Consider the following 11981-nt stretch of genomic DNA (forward strand, 5'->3'; position numbering starts at 1 on the left):
GATCCTGAGTTCTAAAAGCCATGTCAGTTGAGTGCATGTTCTGACTGGTCCTATCAAATGGAAAGGCTTTTTTTTTTTTTTTTTCAGTTGTGTGAAGTGAAAGATAATGAATCTAAAGTTAAAGATCCCCAGATTGCGTCCTACAAAAAGATGGTTGTTTTTCAGTCACAGAAACTCAGGAAAACTATCTACAAATTCTGGAAGGAGCAATGACTTGCAATAATAAAAATTATCTCAGAGAATCTTTAAAGTACTTAAAAATATGAACTCTACCAGTTATTATTTGCTAATTTCAGACAGTTGTTCTCACTCGGTTTGTAGATAGTGGGAAGAGACTTCACTCATTTGACAAAAGGTAGAAAAAAGGAGAATAAGACATATTTTCTGAATGATCAACAAATCTTTATTGGCCTGAGGAAGGGATAAAAAAATCCTAAATCTTCACTTGTGTTGATTTTTTTTCCATAATGGAACATTAAAAGAGATCCATAAAAAATAGGTAATAGGAAGATTTAAAAGAAATTCATAAGGAATTAATTCAGCAAAACTAGCAATATATAATGATAATAATGTAAACAGAAATAAGACAAAACAAAATAAAGGAACCAAATGTGGTATAACTACAAAGACCAAATTTTTACTATAAGAAAAGAAAAATTCAAGTTCCTCCCTTTTTTGCAGATGTAAGGGACTATGGGTATAAAATATATTGTCAGATTCAGTTATTATGTTAGTTTTGCTGATTTTTTTTCTCTTTTTATTACTCTATGGCTAGTGGAGGGAGAAGACTATATTCAGAAATGAATGTGATATAAAAACAAAAGATATCAATATAAATATAAAAATTAAAAAGAAGATATGTAAACCTTATTTGTTCCTGGCATGTGGTGATGGTATGGGGATTTGGGAATGTGGAGAAGTATAGCATTTGATCTGTCTTTAAGAGTTTGGCAAAAATTTCAAGGGATCCTCATCAGGTTAATTTTTGTCTTCAAAAAGAATTTCTTACTCTTTTTATTTGTGTAAATCATCTCATTGGATTTAAATTCTTTTTTAAAAAAAGGCATAATATACATCTATCCTACAGGACTAACCTGACAAAGGTGGATGTTTAATGTACTTTAAAACATTATAGAAATGTGAGATAATCATAATTTCATGAAGCCTTGAAAATAGGAAAAATAAATAATAGTATTAAATTTTGTGAATATAAGTTATAAAATAAATGAAATCCCTTGCCTTATGTAAAGAGAAAAGTGCCTATTTACAAAGTGATCAGTACTTAAATTTCCCTGTATTCTGAAATCTTTAGCTTAAAGGTATTTGTAGAAATGGTTGATAGAGGTTATTTTCTCTTAGAGAAAGTATAGTGAATACAGGAAATAGTGACATTAGAGTCAGGAAGACATGATTCTGAATCTTGCCTCTAATACTCTGGGAGCTGTATGACCATGGACAAATAAATCATTTAACCCTCTGAGACTCACTTCCCTCATCTGTAAAGTGGGGGCATTTCTACCTCACAGTGTTGTTGTGGGGTTCAAATGAGTATTGCAAAATATTTTGCAAACTTTAAAAGCATTATTTAAACAAACAAAAAATTGCTTCCAATTGGCCAATAGCTCAGTCTCTAAATAGCTCCAAAGTTCACAAAATGCTCTCCTCAAGATAATTCTTTGAAGTATGGGAGGAAATAGAAGCAATTTAATACCCATTTTAGAGATTAGACACTAAAACTCAGAGAGGCAGAAATTAAACTTCTTGAAAACAAAACCTGTTTTCTTTTGGTCTCTGTGAAACCTAGAGTGTGATTTCATAAGATTAGAGACCGACTGAGGAGCTTATGCAATTAGCTGTTACTCTGATACTCTGCCCTGTATCATCTTTTTTTTTTTTAATTTTTATTTTTGAGTTAATTAACCCTTACCCATGCTCATACAGCTAATGATTATCTGAAGTTGAATTTAAACTCAGGCCCTCCTGGAGTCAGGTGCTTTGTTGTTTTGTATCACTGTATCACCTAGATGCACCCCTCCCCCAGCCCCCCATATATAATCTTAAAGAGCTGCCTGGGAGCACTGAGAATTAGATCAAGTCAGTTATAGCAACTAAGTAAATTAGATCAACTAAACACTTCCTGGGAATACAAAGGAAAAAAATTGGATGTAGGATGCATCAGCTAAGCGTCACAGTGGATAAAGTCTGAAGTCTGGAGGACCTGAGTTCAGATCAAGTCTCAGACACTTAACACTTCCTAGCTATGCGATCCTGGGCAATTCACTTAACCCCAATTGCCTCAGGGGAAAAAATGGGATCTATTGGGGGAGAGCATATACATCATTATCTCTTTACAAGAATTAATTTCAGAAGAAAAGCAATAGCAGTATTTGAGAGGAGGACAACTAGAGAAAGGTAGGAATCAAGAAAGGTCTAAAAGAAAATGGAATTTGAGTTGAGAATTAAAAGAAGCAAGAAGGTAGATATGAGAAGGAAGAACATTTCCAGGATGGGAGGCAACAAGTGAAAATAACTTAAGTAGGGAAAGATCTTGTTCCATTTGAGAACCATCAAGGAGTCCATTATAACTGGATCATAAGCTATGTGGAGAAGAATGAGGTATAAAGAAGCCTGGAAAGGAAGGAAAAAGCTAGTCTCTTAAGGGTTTTAAAAGTAAGAGAAAATTTTATATTTTTATTCTTGAATTATTAGAGATTAATTGGAGTTTATATGGCTTACCCAGGGGTTGACAACCAGTACTTGTGACAGGCAGGAATTGAACCCTGATTTCCTAATACCAACCCAGCTCACAATTTCCCACAACATCCTGTTTCTCTAGCTTGTACATAGTAAACAATTAACTGCTCTTTGAATTGATTTGCCTGGGGTTGCATAGCTATTGAGTGTTGGAGTTTTGATGCCAACTAAAGTCTCCTAATTTTAGGTCCTGAGCTCTTTCGACATTCATTTGCCTCTCCTTTGTTCCTAGATGCTCTATCTTGGACAATGCCTCCACTCCCTGAAACACAGTATATCAAGCTAAAGTGAAGCTAATGAGATGTCTCACTGATTCTCATTCACAAAGACGTTTCAAAACTTTACAGAAGTTGTCAAACATTGGTGAACCATTATGCCATTCTAAGCTGGAAACCTGATATATCTGTAACGTATTCAATTTGTGAGTGGTGATACTGAATGGCCATTTTCCTTCTGCTATGTTCACCTACTGGCAACCTAATTCCACATTCTCCCTGAACTATTCAGTCCAGCATTTCTGAATTCCTTTGAGAACCATGTTAAACACATTGGAGCTAAATAAAATGGAATTTACTTCTGGAAAAATCACTGTAGAAAGAGACCTGGACAAGAAATCAAGATATCTAGATTCTCTTATTAATTAATTAATAAATCAGCTTTATGACCTGAGAAAATTTTATGGATCTCTCTGAGCCCTTGATATCTACATCCACAAATGAGGAGTTCTTTTATCTCTTCCATTTCTAAGATTCTCTTTTTTCTACCCACTTTCAAAGAAGTGATATTTATAATCAATTGCTAAATGCTTTTTCAAGACTTCTGGTACTCAACATCATTCTAGACCTTGTGAGACCTAGAATTACAAAAACAAAGAGATTTAGAATTAAAAAGTCTTCAGAGGACACGTGATCCAACCAGTGCCTGAACAAAAGAGACCAATCTCCCTGACAATCAGCCATTTGATCTTTAATAATAGTTAACATTTGTAAAGTTCTTACTTGTACTAGACACTACGCTAAGCACTTTGAAATTATTATCTCATTTTATCAACCTGAAAACCCTGAAATAGATGGTCTCATTATCCCCATTTTATACATAGGAAACTGAGGCAAAGAACTGTTAAGTAGCTCCCATAGGTTTGCACAGCTAATAAATGTCTGACGCTAGGTTCTGACTCTAGACCTAGTGCTCAATTCACTATTCCACATGGCTGCCCTGATCTCTGAAGACTTGTATTTTCAGGCAACTCACTGCTTCATTAAAGCAACTGACTCCATTTTGGAAAACGCTATTAGGAAAATTTTCCTTAAATGAAGCTCTCTGAAATCTTCACTAGTACTCCAATGTCACTCTTAAAAAAAGAAAAAGAATGATCCATCTTCTCTATGACAACCTTTCAAATACTTGAAGGTAGATGATATGTTTCCCTAAAGTTTCAATGCTTTAGACCAAACAGGCTAAATTTTTCCAAATGATCTTCTAATGGCATTATCTCCACCATAATTTGATTGTCCTCCTCTGAACATACTTTAGTTTGTATATGCAGAAGAAGAATTTCTCTTTTTACCTCTCTCATTCTGAACCCTATGCCTCACTTAATGCAGTGAGAGAACATATGGATGTACTTTTTTATCTGTCACATCCCATTGTTAATTCATGTTGAACTTGCAGTCCCTAAAATCCTCAAATCTTTTTGCCAACAACAAACACATAAGTTCTGCTCTTCATTGGCTTACAATGTTTATTGGTTTGTCCATGGAAGGGGGTATTATTAGGTACTTAATTAGGGGTACATAAAGGGTGTTCAGAAAGAACCAGCTTCTCTGATTGAGGATTGCTGAGCCTATCAACTTCTCACCCAACTTGCACCTCCTAGAAGCCATAGCATGCACAGTGGCCCTATCCTGGTAAAATCTAGGCAGATGAGCTAAACTAGATTGAGAGTAAGCATTAATTCTCAAAATCATTGGTGAATTAGAGATATGTCTACCTCAAACATGTAAAGACTTCCTCTGGTACAATGGGAGGATGGGAATAATTTACTTCAATAGGTATTAAGGTGGTGAAGCAGGTGCTGTGGAAGCACTTAGAACTTAGTCGGGAATCAAAGATGCTAAGAGCATCCACTGCATACATCAACAATCTTCCTGACTTTGTATTGCCAATGAACTGTACTGTAAATCCAGAAGAGAGTAAGATTTATTTATAAAAAACATATACATATCTATTCTTTATCTGACTACTTATGTGTTTCTTTCATCATGTGATGAAAGCATGTGAGCTTTTTGACAGCATGAACTATTCACCTTTTTTTTTTTTATTTCTAGTTCCTAATATAATGACTAGTGTCTAAACAGCTGGGATTGGATATATGGCTGGACCTAGATTCTGGAAAACCTGAGATCAAATTATGCCTAAGATATTTAATAGCTATGTGAATCTGGGCAAGTTGTTCAAACTTTCTCAATTTCAGATTCTTCATCTGTAAAATGGAGATAATAATAACACTTACCTTCCAGAGCTGTTGTGAGGATAAAATGAGATATTCACAAAGTGCTTTGCTAACTTATATAAGTGTTAAGTATTATTTTTAGCACACATAATACATTCTTATTGACTGATCATCAATTCTAATACTGTGCCATGGTTGAAACACAAAAGGCAGAATGCTTGGCTAGTAGAAAATGAAGGGCACATCAGGCAAGGGAGCTTTGCCCAGATGAATTAACTCAAGGAGTTCTCAATGCCTATCCTTATTGAATATTCTTCTCCTGATATGGCTAAATAAATTACCTTTTCTATTCACCACTGGAAGAAAAAAGCAAGAATTGCTGTGATCTTCTTTAGAAAGATAAATACACTGTTATAAAGAAAAAAAGCAGAATCCTCTCAAATCTTAATCTGAAACTCCATTTTGTATTTTAAATATATAGCATTCATTTATTAATTATTATCTATTTTTCTAAGACATATATATATAGATATAGATTGATTGCTTTGAACCCTACTCTGAACAAAGACAAAGTCTTGAATAGGTTCATTATCATAAGATCATAGATTTAAAGATAAAAGTGACCTCAGATACCATCTAACCCAACCCCCTCATTTACAGTTGAGTAAATAGTTAAATGACTTATCCAATATCACAAAATCAGAGAGAGGAATTAAATCCATATACTCTGATTCTTAAAAGAGCTTTCTACTGTGTTGCCTACTATTACAGGGTATGTGGGGACCTAGTGCTGCAAGGATCCTGAAGTAGTACTGGAGGACAAGGTTTGACCCATAGCCTACAGGAAGATTATAGTCTGAAGAATTGGATTCTACTTGCCTTTCTCCCACAAACTAGTGGTAAGTGTTGGGAATATAAACACAAAAGAGTTCTTACTCTCAAAGAACTTAGAGATTAGTTATAGATAGAAAAATAAATTTAAATGTGTATAAAAATTGGAATTACTCAGCAAGGGAACATTCTGAAAATAGCCTCTATGAATATTCTAGAAGGGAGAGAACATTATATTTTAGGGTAATCCTCTTCTCTCTGTGCCTCAGTTTCCTGATATACAAAGCAAGGAGCCAAGAACCAGATGAACTTTAAGACTGTCTTCAGTTTTAATATATTACAATTTTATAATAGCCAACTTAAATATTTAGCAATCAATGACAGTTCAAAAGTCAAAGGTCAGTCCTCCATGGCTTACCAGAAAGTGTCTCTAACATTTCATTGTACCATATTAAAGGCAAGGCTTCTGAGATCTGATGGTTGTAATGGGGCACTAATATTTTACAATCCATTAGAAGATAGAATTTATCTCCCAAAGCTTGGCCTATTGTCACCAGGCATTGCCATTTTACACTTCAGTAGCTTCCAGAGTTTATCTTTTTAGCAAAAGCTCCCACAGAGGTGACAATGGCCTGGCAGTTTTTATAGGAAATAGCCATAATCATTTTAAACTCTGGAAAGTGGCTTAAACAGCACTATACTAATATCCATCTGAACAGTCCAAAAAGTCCATGCTCTTTCTCCTCTTGGTAGGACAACACATTTCACATCTCAGCATTTCCTGAGGACCATTTCCAGAGCTTTTATGGATACTGACATTTTTCTGCAGAGGGAAAAGACCTTGCTATAGGAACAAGAAGATTCCTTTTCATGCTTTTGCCCCTCATTGTATCCACCCTATTGTTAGAGAACCAAGTAGCACAGCCCCCATGTCACCCATTATACAATGAGCATAATGGCAGAGAAGTGGCTTAGCAGGAACACTTTCAGACTCAAGATGAATTACAGAGTAGACTGTCAACCTTTGGAGAGGAGAAGAGGTGTTAAATATCATTTTCCTTTACTTTCCTCCAGGGGATGATCTCAAGACAATCCTGGGTATCCCAAGTTGATGCTAGCAGAACACAAACAAGTTTAATTCCTTATATGTGTATATCCCATTATAGTTTCCAGAGACCTTCAAAGATCCTATACTCATTATCTCATTTAGTACTCACAACACTTCTGAAAGATAGGAGGGGAAAGATATTATTATCCCATTTTATAGATCTGGAAACTAAAGTTCAATGAAGTAAATCTGCTTGTCCAAGGTCACAAGTAAACCTTAGTGCTTAACACATAGTAAGTGTCTAATAACTATTTGGCATTGTTGATTGATTGAAACCCAGATCTCCTGATTTCAAATTCAGTGCTCTAATGTGACAAGATCTTTTGTAGCTCTACCTCATTTTCTTCACTCTCTAGACAGCCCCGATGAGTTCTGACAATAAGCATGTATTTCCTCTAGTTTGGCTCTCATCCACATACACTATGCCTAGATTCTAATTTAAGCTGCTCATTAATCAGAGCTCAAATTGAGCGGAACCTCACTATCTCAGATCCAGTACTGATTTTTAGAATTGTACTTTCTATCTTGAACTCAGCCAGTCAAGCCATATTTAACTGAGTCCCTATTGTGTACTCATTTTTATATCTATTCAATTCCTAGCACAGTGTTCTACACACAGTAGGCACATAAAATGTTTAATTACATTTAGATCTGGAGACATCGATTAGCCAAGGTGATTAAGTAATGGGGCATTCTGATTAAGGTACTTTTTTTCTGGATAATATATAATTAAATGAAGTCTTTTTATGCTTCGATCAATTTTGCCTGGGTATTTTACAGGAATTTAAAAGAAACAGGAAACAAAAATCCAAGAAAACACAAATATCAGAAGGTCTACATTGTTATTGTGGCACTGCCTCACACACACACACACACACACACACACACACACACACACACACACAAAGAAAGGGAAGGAGTGAGGGAGGGAGAGAGAGAAAAGGAGAGAGAGAGAGAGAGAGAGAGAGAGAGAGAGAGAGAGAGAGAGACAAAGAGAGAGAGAGAGAGAGAGAGACCCCACATGCTGCCCTTCTGTAAAGAAAAAGAGAGAGAGAGAAAGAGCGAGCCACCAGTACTTTTTGATACATTCATTATATGTCATCCACGTCTTGAAAACATATAGCTGCAGAATACAAATGTGGACCCATGGCAAATCACAGACAAGAGAGCTAAAAAAAAATTCTTGATAGAACCTTATAATGGAAATACTCCTGGGCTTAGAGGCATAAAATCAGGGTTTGAATATAAGATTCTATGTTCACTAGCTATGAGACTTTGAGAAAGTCATTTTATCCTCCCTTAGTCTATTTCCTAATCTATAAAAGAGGGGAAATGATACTCCTATCATAATTTTCACAGAGTTGTTATAAAGACTAAAGAAGATATTTTTGTACAGATGTATATGTACATATATACATATGTGTGTACATATACACATGGGTGTATATGTGTGCATGTATAATAACTCTTTCTCCATACCTCAAAAATGTGCCTCTCTTTTGGACAGAAGTTTCATTTGTACATACAAATAGGTGATTATAATTTGCCATGAGGGGAGGAAATTTGTCTTTATTTCTCATCCATTCCTGGCATGGTGTTCTGCACATAGTTAAATGTTTATTTAAATTTATATATCATTTATATAATGAATTCTTAATCAGCCAAAATGTTTCAGGAACAAGGTATTCTGGTTAAGATGCATTCCTGACACGAAATTGAGTGGATGCCCATTAATCGGAGAATGGCTGAACAAGTTATGATATATGAATGTTATGGAATATTATTGTTCTACAAGAAATAATCAGTAGAATGATTTCAGAGAGGCTGGAGAGACTTACATAGACTGATGCTAAATGAAATGAGCAGAAACAGGAGAGCATTATACACAGCAACAACAAGATTATGCAATGATCAATTCTTATGGATATGGCTCTTGTCAACAGTGAAGTTCAGACCAGTTTCAATGGTCTTGTGATGAAGAAAGCCTTCTGCACCCAGAGAGAGGACAGTGGCAACTGAATATGGACCACAATATAGTATTTTGACTTTTTTGGGTGGTGTCTTCTTTCATTTTGTTTTCTTTCTCATTTTTTCCCCTTTTGGATCTGATTTTTCTTGTGCAGTATGCTATTTGTGTAAATATGTATAGAGGAAGTGCACATGTTTAACATATATTGGATCACTTCCCCAAGTGGGGAAAAGGGAGGGGAAGGGAGGGAAAAAAATTAGAACACAGGGTTTCTTCATTCATTCAGGGATGAATGTCAAAAATTATCCATGTATCTATTTTAAAAATAACAAAGTTAAAGCATAAAAGTATAATTAATAAAGTATAATATAAAGTATAATTTTAAAAATAGATACATTCCTGAATAATTTATAAAGAACCTTTTACATGCTTCAATCAGTTTTGTTAAGAATCTGGCTAAAAATGAATTATGGTTCTCTGAATTAGCAGACAAAACTCCAGTCAACAAAATTAAATCTTGGAATATTAAGAATTTTGGAGAGCTTCAGAGCACCCATAATCCAGATGATAGACAGAGATATGAAAAGAGCAGGAACTGTTTTGTTTTTCTCTGAACTGAATTCTGGATTGCTAATATTAAAGGTAATGGACCAGAGTTGCATGATATATTGAGATTGCAGCATTCCCATTGTGATTAGAATTAGAATATAATCGGAGACCATTTAAGAACATTTAAAAAATTAAATAGAACAAAGATAATATTAATGTGTGTTTTTATAAGTCAATATTCATTCCACAGCATACTCACTAAATATTGAGTAGCTCTCATTTTTATTTGAGTTTGACAACACTGGTTTAGAAGACATGATTTTTCCCTCTAAATCTTCCTCAGTTTATATTTTCCCTATAATTGTAAGCAACACCGCCTCCTGGTGCTGGACCCCTAGGAGTCATCCTGAATTCCTCAATATCTCTACCCTCATATATTCTATTTGTTAGGAAGGTTTGTTATTTTCATATCTGTAACATTTATCAAATAGTCCCACATCTCTTATCAGACAGTGCCGTCTTTCTAGTGCAACACCTCAAGCCTTGATTACTGTAATAGCCTTCTGGAGGGTCTGCCTGCCATAAGTCTCTCCCTACTCCAATAAGTTCTCCATTCAGCTGCCAAATTGATTTTTTTTGCCCTAAAGTACAGGTTCAACCATATCATCTATCTACTCTATAAACGCCAGTATCTTATCATTGCCTCCAGAAGCAAATAGAAAATGCTGTTTGGCATTCAAAGCCCTTCATAAGCCATCCCCTTTTACTTTTCCAGCCTTCTTCCACCATATTCATTGAATCATACTTTTTGATCCAGTTTCACTGGTCTCTTGGCTGTTCCATGAGCAAGATCCTCCATCTCAAAGCCAAAAACAGCCTAGCTGCTCCCCATATTTAGAATAGCCTCTCTCCTTTACTCAGACTGCTGACCTTCCAGGTTTCCTTTAACTCCCCACTAAAATCCTATCTTATGCAGGAAGTCTTCTTTAACTTCTCAATTCCAATACTTCCCCTTATTGATTATTTCATATTTATCCTGCTTAAAACTTGCTTTGTATACATTTGTTTACATATTATCTCCTCTTTTAGATTGTAAGCTCCTAAAAGGTAGAGACTGGGTTCTTTGCCTCTTTTTGTATCCCTAGGGCTTAGTATAGTACCTGGCATAAAGTAGGAGCTGATTAAGTAGACTTTTTTATTGATTGATTGATAGAAACTGAATCTCTTATGGGCAGCATAATGATATTGAAGAACCACAGATAACAAAACTTAGGAAATTGGGATTGGAGTTATAGCTTTGTCACAAACCATCTATATGTCCTTGAACAATTTGCTTTCCTTTTTGGGGGGAACTCAATTTCCTCTTCAGCAAAATGAGCTTAATGATCATTCCAGCAGCACATATATTTTTATTTATTTATTTTTTTTTTTAAATAACTTTTTATTGACAGAGCCCATGCCAGGGTAATTTTTTACAACATTATCCCTTGCACTCACTTCTGTTCTGACTTTTCCTCTCCCTCCCTCCACCCCCTCCCCAGATGGCAAGCTGTCCTATACATGTTAAATATGTCACGGTATATCCTAGATACAATATATGTTTGCAGAACCGAACAGTTCTCTTGTTGCACAGGGAGAATTGGATTCAGAAGGTAGAAGTAACCCGGGAAGAAAAACAAAAATGCAAACAGTTTATATTCATTTCCCAGTGTTCTTTCTTTGGGTGTAGCTGCTTCTGTCCATCATTGAGCAATTGAAACTGAGTTAGATCTCTTTATCAAAGAAATCCCTTCCATCAGAATACATCCTCATACAGTATCGTTTTTAAAGTATATAATGATCTCCTGGTTCTGCTCATTTCACTCAGCATCAGTTCATGTAAGTCTCTCCAAGCCTCTCTGTATTCATCCCAGCAACACATATACTTAAACAATAATGATACAAAGAAGATTAGCATGGCCCTGTGAAAGGACAACCTGCAAACTCATAAGGCTTTGAAATATTTCATATATTTTCATTAAAGTATCATATCTACCTAGCTTGACAGACACACACAGTGACAGAGACAGAGACAAAGATTGTTAGAGATTCTTAACCAAGAAAAGGACAGAATTAGCAATAATCAAATTAAAAGTTAGTTTAATTTCCCAGAATTATAAAAACTTTTATATGAACAATTCAATGTAGCTATAATTAAGAAATAATCATTTCATCAAATATTGCTAAAGAAATAAAAGCATGATATCCAAGAGATGTACAGACAAGATGGCCATGGGATAAGAACAGTTTTAATAAGAAGAACTTCTTTTTAAAGATCC

General features: G+C 35.1%; 1 non-coding gene across 1 annotated transcript; it reads left to right on the plus strand.

Moving 5' to 3' along the window:
- The first annotated feature begins 11563 nt into the window (after positions 1-11563).
- LOC127552607 (U6 spliceosomal RNA) lies at positions 11564-11669 on the plus strand. The gene has a single exon (XR_007951471.1). It is a non-coding gene; the product is annotated as a U6 spliceosomal RNA (small nuclear RNA).
- The last annotated feature ends 312 nt before the right edge of the window (positions 11670-11981 follow it).

Source organism: Antechinus flavipes, chromosome 2 (genome assembly GCF_016432865.1).
Source record: "Antechinus flavipes isolate AdamAnt ecotype Samford, QLD, Australia chromosome 2, AdamAnt_v2, whole genome shotgun sequence".
Classification (NCBI taxonomy): Eukaryota; Metazoa; Chordata; class Mammalia; order Dasyuromorphia; family Dasyuridae; genus Antechinus; species Antechinus flavipes.